Source organism: Bufo gargarizans, chromosome 5 (genome assembly GCF_014858855.1).
Source record: "Bufo gargarizans isolate SCDJY-AF-19 chromosome 5, ASM1485885v1, whole genome shotgun sequence".
Lineage (NCBI taxonomy): Eukaryota > Metazoa > Chordata > Amphibia > Anura > Bufonidae > Bufo > Bufo gargarizans.
The window spans coordinates 303899782-303914618 of record NC_058084.1 but is presented as its reverse complement, the minus strand read 5'-3'; positions in this window follow the sequence as shown (position 1 = coordinate 303914618).

The window sequence follows — 14837 nt, the reverse complement described above, 5'->3', positions numbered from 1 at the left end:
GTCATTCAGAATAACTTCACACACACCCGCTACTGTGTATTTCCAAGTCTAATTCTGTCACTAAACCCATACCTGTCACCCAGCGCCTAAATACTAGGCCTCAAATTTAAATCCCTCTAAATCTCTCGTTACCGTTGTCCTGTTGTAGCTGGGAAAGTTATTTAGTGCCCGTCAAAGCACATTTTTTGTTCTGGGTTGAAGTACAATTCCCAATTTAGCAATTTCATAATTTAGTGGTTCCTGCTATATCAGAGCTATTTGAAATCTATCCCAAAAAGGGTATATAATATTGAAGGTGCACATTGGGTCATTCAGAATAACTTCACACACACGCTTCTGTGCATTTCCAAGTCTAATTCTGTCACTAAATCCATACCGGTGACCCAGCGCCTAAATACTAGGCCTCAAATTTAATTCCCTCTAAATCTCTCGTTACCCACCGCTGTACTGTTGTTGCTGGGCAAGATATTTAGTGTCCGTCAAAGCACATTTTTTGTTCTGGGTTGAAGTACAATTCCCAATTTAGCAATTTCATAATTTAGTGGTTTCTGCTATATCAGAGCTATTTGAAATCTATCCCTAAAAGGGTATATAATATTGAAGGTGCACATGGGGTCATTCAGAATAACTTCACACACACCCGCTACTGTGTATTTCCAAGTCTAATTCTGTCACTAAATCCATACCGGTGACCCAGCGCCTAAATACTAGGCCTCAAATTTAATTCCCTCTAAATCTCTCGTTACCCACCGCTGTACTGTTGTTGCTGGGCAAGATATTTAGTGTCCGTCAAAGCACATTTTTTGTTCTGGGTTGAAGTACAATTCCCAATTTAGCAATTTCATAATTTAGTGGTTTCTGCTATATCAGAGCTATTTGAAATCTATCCCTAAAAGGGTATATAATATTCAAGGTGCACATTGGGTCATTCAGAATAACTTCACACACACACGCTTCTGTGCATTTCCAAGTCTAATTCTGTCACTAAATCCATACCGGTCACCCAGCGCCTAAATACTAGGCCTCAAATTTATATCCCGCTGAATTTGAATACAATACATTGGGCCAAATAATATATTTGTTGTTGTGGTGAACCATAACAATGAGAAAAACATCTAGTAAGGGACGCGGACGTGGACATGGTCGTGGTGGTGTTAGTGGACCCTCTGGTGCTGGGAGAGGACGTGGCCGTTCTGCCACATCCACACGTCCTAGTGTACCAACTACTTCAGGTCCCAGTAGCCGCCAGAATTTACAGCGATATATGGTGGGGCCCAATGCCGTTCTAAGGATGGTAAGGCCTGAGCAGGTACAGGCATTAGTCAATTGGGTGGCCGACAGTGGATCCAGCACGTTCACATTATCTCCCACCCAGTCTTCTGCAGAAAGCGCACAGATGGCGCCTGAAAACCAACCCCATCAGTCTGTCACATCACCCCCATGCATACCAGGGAAACTGTCTCAGCCTCAAGTTATGCAGCAGTCTCTTATGCTGTTTGAAGACTCCGCTGGCAGGGTTTCCCAAGGGCATCCACCTAGCCCTTCCCCAGCGGTGAAAGACATAGAATGCACTGACGCACAACCACTTATGTTTCCTGATGATGAGGACATGGGAATACCACCTCAGCATGTCTCTGATGATGACGAAACACAGGTGCCAACTGCTGCGTCTTTCTGCAGTGTGCAGACTGAACAGGAGGTCAGGGATCAAGACTGGGTGGAAGACGATGCAGGGGACGATGAGGTCCTAGACCCCACATGGAATGAAGGTCGTGCCACTGACTTTCACAGTTCGGAGGAAGAGGCAGTGGTGAGACCGAGCCAACAGCGTAGCAAAAGAGGGAGCAGTGGGCAAAAGCAGAACACCCGCCGCCAAGAGACTCCGCCTGCTACTGACCGCCGCCATCTGGGACCGAGCACCCCAAAGGCAGCTTCAAGGAGTTCCCTGGCATGGCACTTCTTCAAACAATGTGCTGACGACAAGACCCGAGTGGTTTGCACGCTGTGCCATCAGAGCCTGAAGCGAGGCATTAACGTTCTGAACCTGAGCACAACCTGCATGACCAGGCACCTGCATGCAAAGCATGAACTGCAGTGGAGTAAACACCTTAAAACCAAGGAAGTCACTCAGGCTCCCCCTGCTACCTCTTCTGCTGCTGCCGCCTCGGCCTATTCTGCTGCTGCCGCCTCGGCCTCTTCCTCCGCCTCTGGAGGAACGTTGGCACCTGCCGCCCAGCAAACAGGGGATGTACCACCAACACCACCACCACCACCTCCGTCACCAAGCGTCTCAACCATGTCACACGCCAGCGTTCAGCTCTCCATCTCACAAACATTTGATAGAAAGCGTAAATTCCCACCTAGCCACCCTCGATCCCTGGCCCTGAATGCCAGCATTTCTAAACTACTGGCCTATGAAATGCTGTCATTTAGGCTGGTGGACACAGACAGCTTCAAACAGCTCATGTCGCTTGCTGTCCCACAGTATGTTGTTCCCAGCCGGCACTACTTCTCCAAGAGAGCCGTGCCTTCCCTGCACAACCAAGTATCCGATAAAATCAAGTGTGCACTGCGCAACGCCATCTGTAGCAAGGTCCACCTAACCACAGATACGTGGACCAGTAAGCACGGCCAGGGACGCTATATCTCCCTAACTGCACACTGGGTAAATGTAGTGGCAGCTGGGCCCCAGGCGGAGAGCTGTTTGGCGCACGTCCTTCCGCCGCCAAGGATCGCAGGGCAACATTCTTTGCCTCCTGTTGCCACCTCCTCCTTCTCGGCTTCCTCCTCCTCTTCTTCCACCTGCTCATCCAGTCAGCCACACACCTTCACCACCAACTTCAGCACAGCCCGGGGTAAACGTCAGCAGGCCATTCTGAAACTCATATGTTTGGGGGACAGGCCCCACACCGCACAGGAGTTGTGGCGGGGTATAGAACAACAGACCGACGAGTGGTTGCTGCCGGTGAGCCTCAAGCCCGGCCTGGTGGTGTGTGATAATGGGCGAAATCTCGTTGCAGCTCTGGGACTAGCCAATTTGACGCACATCCCTTGCTTGGCGCATGTGCTGAATTTGGTGGTGCAGAAGTTCATTCACAACTACCCCGACATGTCAGAGCTGCTGCATAAAGTGCGGGCCGTCTGTTCGCGCTTCCGGCGTTCACATCCTGCTGCTGCTCGCCTGTCTGCGCTACAGCGTAACTTCGGCCTTCCCGCTCACCGCCTCATATGCGACGTGCCCACCAGGTGGAACTCCACCTTGCACATGCTGGACAGACTGTGCGAGCAGCAGCAGGCCATAGTGGAGTTTCAGCTGCAGCACGCACGGGTCAGTCGCACTACAGAACAGCACCACTTCACCACCAATGACTGGGCCTCCATGCGAGACCTGTGTGCCCTGTTGCGCTGTTTCGAGTACTCCACCAACATGGCCAGTGGCGATGACACCGTTATCAGCGTTACAATACCACTTCTATGTCTCCTTGAGAAAACACTTAGGGCGATGATGGAACAGGAGGTGGCCCAGGAGGAGGAGGAGGAGGATGAGGAAGAGGGGTCATTTTTAGCACTTTCAGGCCAGTCTCTTCGAAGTGACTCAGAGGGAGGTTTTTTGCAACAGCAGAGGCCAGGTACAAATGTGGCCAGCCAGGGCCCACTACTGGAGGACGAGGAGGACGAGGATGAGGAGGAGGTGGAGGAGGATGAGGATGAAGCATGGTCACAGCGGGGTGGCACCCAACGCAGCTCGGGTCCATCACTGGTGCGTGGCTGGGGGGAAAGGCAGGACGATGACGATACGCCTCCCACAGAGGACAGCTTGTCCTTACCCCTGGGCAGCCTGGCACACATGAGCGACTACATGCTGCAGTGCCTGCGCAACGACAGCAGAGTTGCCCACATTTTAACCTGTGCGGACTACTGGGTTGCCACCCTGCTGGATCCACGCTACAAAGACAATGTGCCCACCTTACTTCCTGCACTGGAGCGTGATAGGAAGATGCGCGAGTACAAGCGCACGTTGGTAGACGCGCTACTGAGAGCATTCCCAAATGTCACAGGGGAACAAGTGGAAGCCCAAGGCCAAGGCAGAGGAGGAGCAAGAGGTCGCCAAGGCAGCTGTGTCACGGCCAGCTCCTCTGAGGGCAGGGTTAGCATGGCAGAGATGTGGAAAACTTTTGTCAACACGCCACAGCTAACTGCACCACCACCTGATACGCAACGTGTTAGCAGGAGGCAACATTTTACTAACATGGTGGAACAGTACGTGTGCACACCCCTCCACGTACTGACTGATGGTTCGGCCCCATTCAACTTCTGGGTCTCTAAATTGTCCACGTGGCCAGAGCTAGCCTTTTATGCCTTGGAGGTGCTGGCCTGCCCGGCAGCCAGCGTTTTGTCTGAACGTGTATTCAGCACGGCAGGGGGCGTCATTACAGACAAACGCAGCCGCCTGTCTACAGCCAATGTGGACAAGCTGACGTTCATAAAAATGAACCAGGCATGGATCCCACAGGACCTGTCCGTCCCTTGTCCAGATTAGACATTAACTACCTCCCCATAACCATATATTATTGGACTCCAGGGCACTTCCTCATTCAATCCTATTTTTATTTTCATTTTACCATTATATTGCGATGCTACCCAAAGTTGAATGAACCTCTCCTCTGCCTGTGTGCTAGGCCTAAATATATGCCAATGGACTGTTGCAGTGGTGGCTGACATGAAGCCTGATTCTCTGCTATGACATGCAGACTAATTCTCTGCTGACATGAAGCCAGATTGTCTGTTACGGGACCTCTCTCCTCTGCCTGGGTGCTGGGCCTAAATTTATGACAATGGACTGTTGCAGTGGTGGCTGACGTGAAGCCTGATTCTCTGCTATGACATGCAGACTGATTCTCTGCTGTCATGAAGCCAGATTGTCTGTTACGGGACCTTTCTCCTCTACCTGGGTTCTGGGCCTAAATTTATGAAAATTGACTCTTACAGTGGTGGGTGACGTGAAGCCTGATTCTCTGCTATGATATGAAGACTGATTCTCTGCTGACATGAAGCCAGATTGTCTGTTACGGGACCTTTCTCCTCTGCCTGGGTTCTGGGCCTAAATTTATGAAAATTGACTCTTACAGTGGTGGGTGACGTGAAGCCTGATTCTCTGCTATGATATGAAGACTGATTCTCTGCTGACATGAAGCCAGATTGTCTGTTACGGGACCTTTCTCCTCTGCCTGGGTTCTGGGCCTAAATTTATGAAAATTGACTCTTACAGTGGTGGGTGACGTGAAGCCTGATTCTCTGCTATGATATGAAGACTGATTCTCTGCTGACATGAAGCCAGATTGTCTGTTACGGGACCTTTCTCCTCTGCCTGGGTTCTGGGCCTAAATTTATGAAAATTGACTCTTACAGTGGTGGGTGACGTGAAGCCTGATTCTCTGCTATGATATGAAGACTGATTCTCTGCTGACATGAAGCCAGATTGTCTGTTACGGGACCTTTCTCCTCTGCCTGGGTTCTGGGCCTAAATTTATGAAAATTGACTCTTACAGTGGTGGGTGACGTGAAGCCTGATTCTCTGCTATGATATGAAGACTGATTCTCTGCTGACATGAAGCCAGATTGTCTGTTACGGGACCTTTCTCCTCTGCCTGGGTTCTGGGCCTAAATTTATGAAAATTGACTCTTACAGTGGTGGGTGACGTGAAGCCTGATTCTCTGCTATGATATGAAGACTGATTCTCTGCTGACATGAAGCCAGATTGTCTGTTACGGGACCTCTCTCCTCTGCCTGGGTGCTGGGCCTAAATATATGCCAATGGACTGTTGCAGTGGTGGCTGACGTGAAGCCTCATTCTCTGCTATGACATGCAGACTAATTCTCTGCTGACATGAAGACAGATTCTCTGTTACGGGACCTCTCTCCTCTGCCTGGGTGCCGGGGCCTAAATATCTGAGAATGGACTGTTCCAGTGGTGGCTGACGTGAAGCCTCATTCTCTGCTATGACATGCAGACTAATTCTCTGCTGACATGAAGACAGATTCTCTGTTACGGGACCTCCCTCCTCTGCCTGGGTGCTGGGCCTAAATATATGCCAATGGACTGTTGCAGTGGTGGCTGACGTGAAGCCTCATTCTCTGCTATGACATGCAGACTAATTCTCTGCTGACATGAAGACAGATTCTCTGTTACGGGACCTCCCTCCTCTGCCTGGGTGCTGGGCCTAAATATATGCCAATGGACTGTTGCAGTGGTGGCTGACGTGAAGCCTCATTCTCTGCTATGACATGCAGACTGATTCTCTGCTGACATGAAGCCAGATTCTCTGTTACGGGACCTCTCTCCTCTGCCTGTGTGTGTGCTGGGCCTAAATATATGCCAATGGACTGTTGCAGTGGTGGCTGACGTGAAGCCTCATTCTCTGCTATGACATGCAGACTGATTCTCTGCTGACATGAAGCCAGATTCTCTGTTACGGGACCTCTCTCCTCTGCCTGTGTGTGTGCTGGGCCTAAATATATGCCAATGGACTGTTGCAGTGGTGGCTGACGTGAAGCCTCATTCTCTGCTATGACATGCAGACTAATTCTCTGCTGACATGAAGACAGATTCTCTGTTACGGGACCTCCCTCCTCTGCCTGGGTGCTGGGCCTAAATATATGCCAATGGACTGTTGCAGTGGTGGCTGACGTGAAGCCTCATTCTCTGCTATGACATGCAGACTGATTCTCTGCTGACATGAAGCCAGATTCTCTGTTACGGGACCTCTCTCCTCTGCCTGTGTGTGTGCTGGGCCTAAATATATGCCAATGGACTGTTGCAGTGGTGGCTGACGTGAAGCCTCATTCTCTGCTATGACATGCAGACTGATTCTCTGCTGACATGAAGCCAGATTCTCTGTTACGGGACCTCTCTCCTCTGCCTGTGTGTGTGCTGGGCCTAAATATATGCCAATGGACTGTTGCAGTGGTGGCTGACGTGAAGCCTCATTCTCTGCTATGACATGCAGACTAATTCTCTGCTGACATGAAGACAGATTCTCTGTTACGGGACCTCCCTCCTCTGCCTGGGTGCTGGGCCTAAATATATGCCAATGGACTGTTGCAGTGGTGGCTGACGTGAAGCCTCATTCTCTGCTATGACATGCAGACTAATTCTCTGCTGACATGAAGACAGATTCTCTGTTACGGGACCTCTCTCCTCTGCCTGGGTGCCGGGGCCTAAATATCTGAGAATGGACTGTTCCAGTGGTGGGTGACGGGAAGCCAGATTCTCTGCTATGGAACCTCTCTCCAATTGATTTTGGTTAATTTTTATTTATTTAATTTTTATTTTAATTCATTTCCCTATCCACATTTGTTTGCAGGGGATTTACCTACATGTTGCTGCCTTTTGCAGCCCTCTAGCTCTTTCCTGGGCTGTTTTACAGCCTTTTTAGTGCCGAAAAGTTCGGGTCCCCATTGACTTCAATGGGGTTCGGGTTCGGGACGAAGTTCGGATCGGGTTCGGATCCCGAACCCGAACATTTCCGGGATGTTCGGCCGAACTTCTCGAACCCGAACATCCAGGTGTTCGCTCAACTCTATCCAGGACTACCACTGCCCCTCCTTATCAGCCCGTTTAACTACAACATCCTCCATTACCTCTAGATCATGCTGGGCCCGTTGTTCAACACATGTGAGATTATATGTAGACATGTTCACATTGGATGTTTTCAAAGACGCATTAAGATCAAATAAATCCCGTTCCACCTGTTCCTGAAATCGATCCAAATTCAAAGTATGCCTTTAAATTGGATAAAAATCCCGATTTTTTTGTAATCAAATCAAAAGCAAAATCCTTAGGTGGATCGACATCAGGAGCAGTGCGGGATTCTTGCATGCTTGAAATGTTGATGACATTGTCTCAATATGCAATGAATCTGGCACAGCTACATCACCAGAGGAATAGATGGAATTCAGTGAAATACAATCTTCCTCATCTCCTGGAATGTGAAAATGCCTCTTCAAAGTCAAATCTCGTGCCAATTTGTTCACATCCAATATGGTTTGATAAATGTTGAAATTACATGTCGGAGAAAACGAAAGTCCACGAGCCAATACATCAATTTACGGTTGTGTTAAGATCTGTGAGGACAAATTCACCACCTGTAGATTCTCTATTTGATCTTGTTTCGGGATGGATAGCACCTGCTTTTTATTATGCTTGTGCCCTCCACGGCATTTTTTGATCTCACCACAGAATCAAAGTTAAAGCTGGCAGACGTGCTTGGTGTGAATATTCCTCTATCCACAAAGGTATTAGAAAGAAAATATGTGGCAGAATCGGAAGACTCCGGATCTGTTGAGCTGAATACAACTTTAGCATTTCTGTTTCTATTCTTATATCGATTAGATCTCTTCATTATAGATCATCGAGTATTGGTTTTATTATCATTCCACACATAGACTGAATGACTTTTATAATCCTGAAGATCTCGGTTAAACTTATCTTGTTTAACAGAGATAAAGCTGTTTTCAACTTTATTAAGATTCTCCTGCACTTTGGCATCCATGCCCATGAAAGCCTGCATGTGTGAATAGGGAACAATAGAATCTTGTATAGCCTTAAATTCTTCCCTCATATTAGACAGAGCTTCCACTTCCTGCAAAATGATGAGATCCATAAGTTTAAGCGACCAGTCCGATTGTATATTCTGCCACTGTGAAGTAAATGTATCCGAATAAACAGTGGTTGTTTTTTTCGCAAGCATAAACCCCGGGGAACCATACATTTCTCCACATATTTTTGGTTGAAAGAAAAAGGAAAAAGTCTGGTACCGTGTTAGCCAATAGAAAAATAGTTTTGTGCTCTCATTAAGAGAAACAAAATAAGAGTATTGCTGTAATACTCTTATTTTGTTTCTCTTAATGAGAGCACTAAACTATCCACATATTTTTGCAATGAGCAGATTTACTTTGTACCAGCTGTATTCATTGACTGGGATATCTTATACGGTGCTTGAGTTATATATATCTCCAACCATACAGGATTTTTTTTATCATGTCACATAGCTCTTTAAGAGTTATTGAAGATTGTCAAGATCGACTTCAAAAGATAAATACAATTTTTGATTCGGATAACAAAGATTCCCAAGATGCATTAGATCTAAAAAGTCATATGACATCCCTAGAGAAGCTTCTAGTGAAGAAAATGTGCACCTGGTGGGACCTTACCACATTGCAAAAATATGTGGAAAAATGTATGGTTCCCCGGGGTTTACACTTGCGAAAAAAACAACCACTGTTTATTTGGATACATTTACTTCACAGTGGCAGAATATACTGTCGGACTGTTCGCTTAAACTTATGGATCTCATCATTTCGCATGAAGTGGAAGCTCTGTCTAATATGAGGGAAGAAATTAAGGCTATACACGATTCTATTGTTCCCTATTCACACATGCAGGCTTTCATGGGCATGGATGCCAAAGTGCAGGAGAATCTTAATAAAGTTGAAAACAGCCTTATCTCTGTTAAACAAGATAAGTTTAATCGAGATCTTCAGGATTATAAAAGTCATTCAGTCTATGTGTGGAATGATAATAAAACCAATACTCGATGATCTATAATGAAGAGATCTAATCGATATAAGAATAGAAACAGAAATGCTAAAGTTGTATTCAGCTCAACAGATCCGGAGTCTTCCGATTCTGCCACGGATGTTCTGTCTAAGGCCTCTTTCACACTACCATATGGCTATTTTGGTGTTTTGCGGTCTGTTTTTCACAGATCCGTTGTTCCGTTTTTTGTTTCCGTTGTGTTTCCGTTTCAGTTTAGTTTTTCTGTTACATTTTTCCGTATGGCATATATAGTATACAGTAATTACATAGAACAAATTGGGCTCAGCATAACATTTACAATAGATGGTTCCCCAAAAAACAGAACGGATACGGAAGACTTACGGATGCATTTCCGTATGCATTCAGTTCTTTTTTATTCGGACCCATTGACTTTAATGGAGTGATTTGCGGCCAAATATAGGACATGTTCTATCTTTGCACGGAATGGAGATACAGAAACACGGAAATGGAATGCATACGAAGTACATTCAGTTTTTTTCTGACCCACTGAAATGAATGGTTCCGTATACGGACCTTATACAGAAGGCAAAAAAAAAACGGTAGTGTGAAAGAGGCCTAATAGCTTTGTGGATAAAAGAATATTCACACCAAGCACGTCTGTCAGCGATAACGTTGATTCTGTGGTGAGATCAAAAAACACAGTGGAGGGCACAAGCATAATAAAAAGCGGACGCTATCCATCCAGAAACAAGATCAAATAGAGAATCTACAAGTGGTGAATTTGTCCTCAAAGATCTTAACACAACAGCAAATTGATGTATTGGCTTGTGGACTTTCGTTTTCTCCGACACGTCATTTCAACATTTATCAAACCATATTGGATGTTAACAAATTGGCACGGGATTTGACTTTGAAGAGGCATTTTCACATTCCACAAGATGAGGAAGATTGTATTTCACTGAATTCCCTCTCTTCCTCTGGTGATGTAGCTGTGCCAGATTCATCTCATATTGAGACAATGTCATCATCATGCTTAACAAAGTTTTCCTTTTAGGAAATCGCGAACATTTCATGCATGCAAGAATCCCGCACTGCTCCTGATGTCGATTCATCTAAGGATTTTGCTTTTGATTTGATTACAAAAAATCTGGATTTTTATCCGATTTTTATCTGGATTTTTTATTCAATCACGTACTTCAACTTTGGATCGATTTCCGTGACAGGTGGACCAGGATTTATTTGATCTTAATGCGTCTTTGAAAACATCCAATGGGAACATGTCTACATATAATCTCACATGTGTTGAACAATGAGCCCTGCGTGATCTAGAGGGAATAGAGGATGTTGTAGTTAAATGGGCTGTCTGATAAGGAGGGGGGGGGGGGCAGTGGTAGTCCTGACAAGTTAATTTAAAAAAAAAACTGAATATAGCCATGCTAGATAATTCAAACACCTATTTAAAACTTTTCCAAGACCCCATCCCTCTTTATCAGCATCAACTTCTCTCTATCCTTTCCTTAGGTCTGGAAAGGATTATATATATTTGTTCCTCATCCAGTGGTTCTGATTTTCCACTCTTTGCCAAAATTGCATAAGGGAGGTTTTCCACCACAGATGCGTCCAATTGTCTCAGGAATCGGTTCTTTCACTGAGAGACTATCAGCTTGGGTAGACAGCATACTTCAACCTATGGTCCAAACTATCCCCGGTTTCCTGTTGGATACAAAAACTGTATTAAAAATGTTTCGGAGTATAGTTGGATCACGGCTGATGTCACTTCATTATATACAGTAATACCCCATTAATTAGCTATTATTGCCCTAAGATGGTTTCTCAGTGTATATTCTGATTACTCTGTTAATTTTCGGGAGTACATTTGTAAATTATTCTTATTAGAGCATAATGTAGTCATATTCAATCACCAGATGTATCTGCAGCGTACTAGGGTTTCAATGGGTGCAATATTTTCCCCATCAATGGCTAACACATACATGGCCTTGTGGGAGCACCAATATTTATTTTCTGAGGGTAATGTGTGGGGCTCCTCGATTCAGTGGTACGGCCGATACATTGACAGCCGACTATTTGTGTGGTCGGGCGATGTGGCGGCCGTACCACAGTTTGGAGATTACCTCAACTACAATACTTGTAATCTTAATTTTGTTTTAAACCACAGTAGCTGCAGCATCCCATTTCTCGATCTTATAGTTTTGGGTGAGACTGAGAGCTCCATGGTGAGCATGTGTACTTACCAGAAGGAGACATCAGTTTTGGGAGGCGCATAAGGCCAAAATCAGGGGTGATCTGATATCTCTGGGAGCATTCACCAAAAAACAGCGCACTTTAGCGTTGTCTAATCTACTTGATCGCATCTCAAAGCTAGAGCTCTCCCATAAAAGGAGTCAGGCTCAAGCCATCCTAAATGAACTCTCAGAAGCCCGCTCAAACCTAAAGAATCTATTAAACTTAACTTCTGCCAAGCTCCTCATGCGCTCCAAATTCCGAGCTTATGCGCACGGTAATAAGGGGAACAGATTAATGACAGCTCTAGCTAAAAAGCAACTAGACACCTCTCGTATATCCTCCATTAAAACCTCAGACGGTAAACAGCTTAAAGCCACGCCAGAGATAGCCAAAGCGTTCTGTGACTTCTATGCCGAGCTTTATAACCTCCCTTCCCCTAACCAGACGTCGGCTGCTGAAATTAAGGCAGTGACGGATAAATTCCTTGAGTCATTGCTACTTCCAGTTCTGCCCAGTGATAAAGCGTCAACTCTGACAGCCCCAATAACGGATACCGAACTACGTGCAGTTCTTGCATCGATCCCCTCGGGCAAAAGTCCAGGCCCTGATGGATACCCCATTGTCTATTACAAGACATTTATAGATATTTTAGCACCGCACTTTAGAGATCTGTGTAACCACCTCTTGACCGGGGGAACCCTCCCTCCTCAGGCGCTGGAAGCACACATCACCATAATACCGAAACCAAACAAAGACCCCACGTCATGTGGAAACTACAGACCAATCTCCCTCCTGAACACAGACATCAAATGGTGGGCGAAGATACTAGCGACCCGACTCCAATCGGTCCTTCCAGACATCATTAATAGGGAACAAGTAGGGTTCGTCCACGGTAGACAGGGTAACGAGAACACCAAGCGCTTGCTGCATCTGATTGACTGGGCCAGATCAAAACATTGCCCTCTAGCACTTTTAAGTACTGATGCAGAGAAGGCCTTTGACAGGGTAAGCTGGCAATTCATGTCCGCCGCCATGTCAAGGTTTGGCTTCTCCCCCCAGTTAATCAGTGCAGTATTGACTCTCTATTCGGCCCCCTCGGCCAGGGTCCGGGTTAATGGCTCTCTTTCCCCCCCCTTCTCCATCGCCAACGGAACCAGACAAGGGTGCCCCCTGTCTCCGGTGCTATTTATAATTGTAATGGAGACTCTATTATGCAAGATTTGTCAAAATCCTGAGATTTCTGGACTCAACGTGAATAAACACACCCATGTCGAAGCGGCCTTTGCGGACGATCTGCTTGTTCTAACATCCAATCCCACAACTTCCTTCCCAGAACTAGTGAGAATTTTTGAAGAATTTGTTTTTTTGTCCAATTTCAAGATAAATTACAGTAAATCACAAGCGCTTAACATAACGTGCCCTCGAAATATGGTCCTAGAACTCCAACGTACCAACCCATTCACATGGGCCCCGCACTCCATACAGTATCTCGGCGTTCATATCTCGGCCAATCCAAATGATCTATTCAGCTTAAACTACGCCCCGCTCCTGAAAGACATACGTCAGCACCTACAGGCAGTGAAGCTCCCATTTGTCTCATGGATGGGCAGAAAAAAAACGACTTAAAGGCCTACATTGTCCCCAAATTCATTTATCTCATACAAACACTACCTATCTGGCTGCCAAATTCCTACTTCAATGAGATCAAAAGAATCTTCTCCTCCTTTATTTGGAAGAGTAAAAAAGCTAGAGTAGCCTACTCGACCCTAACAAGGGAAAGGAGGTTTGGGGGGTTTGGACTGCCAGATATTCGCCTTTATTACAAGGCAAACCAAGTGATTAGGGGTTTGGACATACTAGCTGGGGAGCCGGCGTCAATGTGTGCCCATCTGGAAGCCGCCACCTTTACTTACAGAGAAAAACTCGCCTTATGGGGGGTTCGCCCCTGCCTACATAATTCCACTAATGTATCTTATATGTGGAAAGCGGTACCAGCGGAATGGTCTAAGCTGTTCACGGCCAAAGAGCTGAGATTTCCGCACACTCGTCTCCCTCTATCTTTGTTACAAGCACATATACACAGAGACATACTTGATGCCTCAGGTATCTGGTCACTTCTCCATAACCACTCACTTGATAGTATTAGAAACCAAAACGGGGAACTAGACTGGACATCCATACTGGAAACACCTCTGGTGAGCAAAGCGTCTTTCCTGCAGATACTGGGCTTCCGTAAGGACATTAAGAAACTCGAGATGCCCCCCCCCCATAATACTCCACCAACGTGGCTTGAAGAACGTGTGGGGATACCCTTCCCTGCTTCAGCCGCTCCGCCAACCATGTCGCATCTCGCTGCATGGGAAATTGAGCTTTTGACAAAATTTTCGGCTCCTGAAAAAGCAGCCATTTTAACTAACTCACATGGCTTCTCACGCTGTGTAATAGTGCAGGAAAACTCCTTCAAACTCACGACCAGATGGTATAAAACACCGGTATTTCTTCACAAATTAAACCCTTCCATACCTGATGTGTGTTGGAGGTGCGGCACTGAACCGGGATCACTGTCCCACATTTGGTGGAGCTGTCATAACATACGCCCCTTCTGGCTCCAAGTTGAAAATACTATTAACCAGGTATGCTCTCCACAACGTCCATTGGTATTGGATCCTAAATTAGTACTACTCTGGTGCCCAAATCAAACCTTTACCCCGTCAAAATCTAATTTACCCACGATGCTACTCACGGCGGCGAGACTACTTGTTCCACTCAAATAGAAATCAGATAGACCCCCGTCACAAGTGGAATGGTTGGATAAGGTGGACCAGGTATACCGCCTAGAACAGTTAGCGGCCTGGGAAATGGGAAACCTCCAGAAATTCCTAAAGGTCTGGCAACCCTGGAAGCTTTTTCGTGGCTTTGCTTGATCATCTGACCTTTCCAACTCTTTCACAGCGACCCCCCCCCCCCATTCCCCCCTTGCATGTGCCCTATATGTTAGTCTACATGTTGTCTGCTGTCTGCCCTTGTCTACAT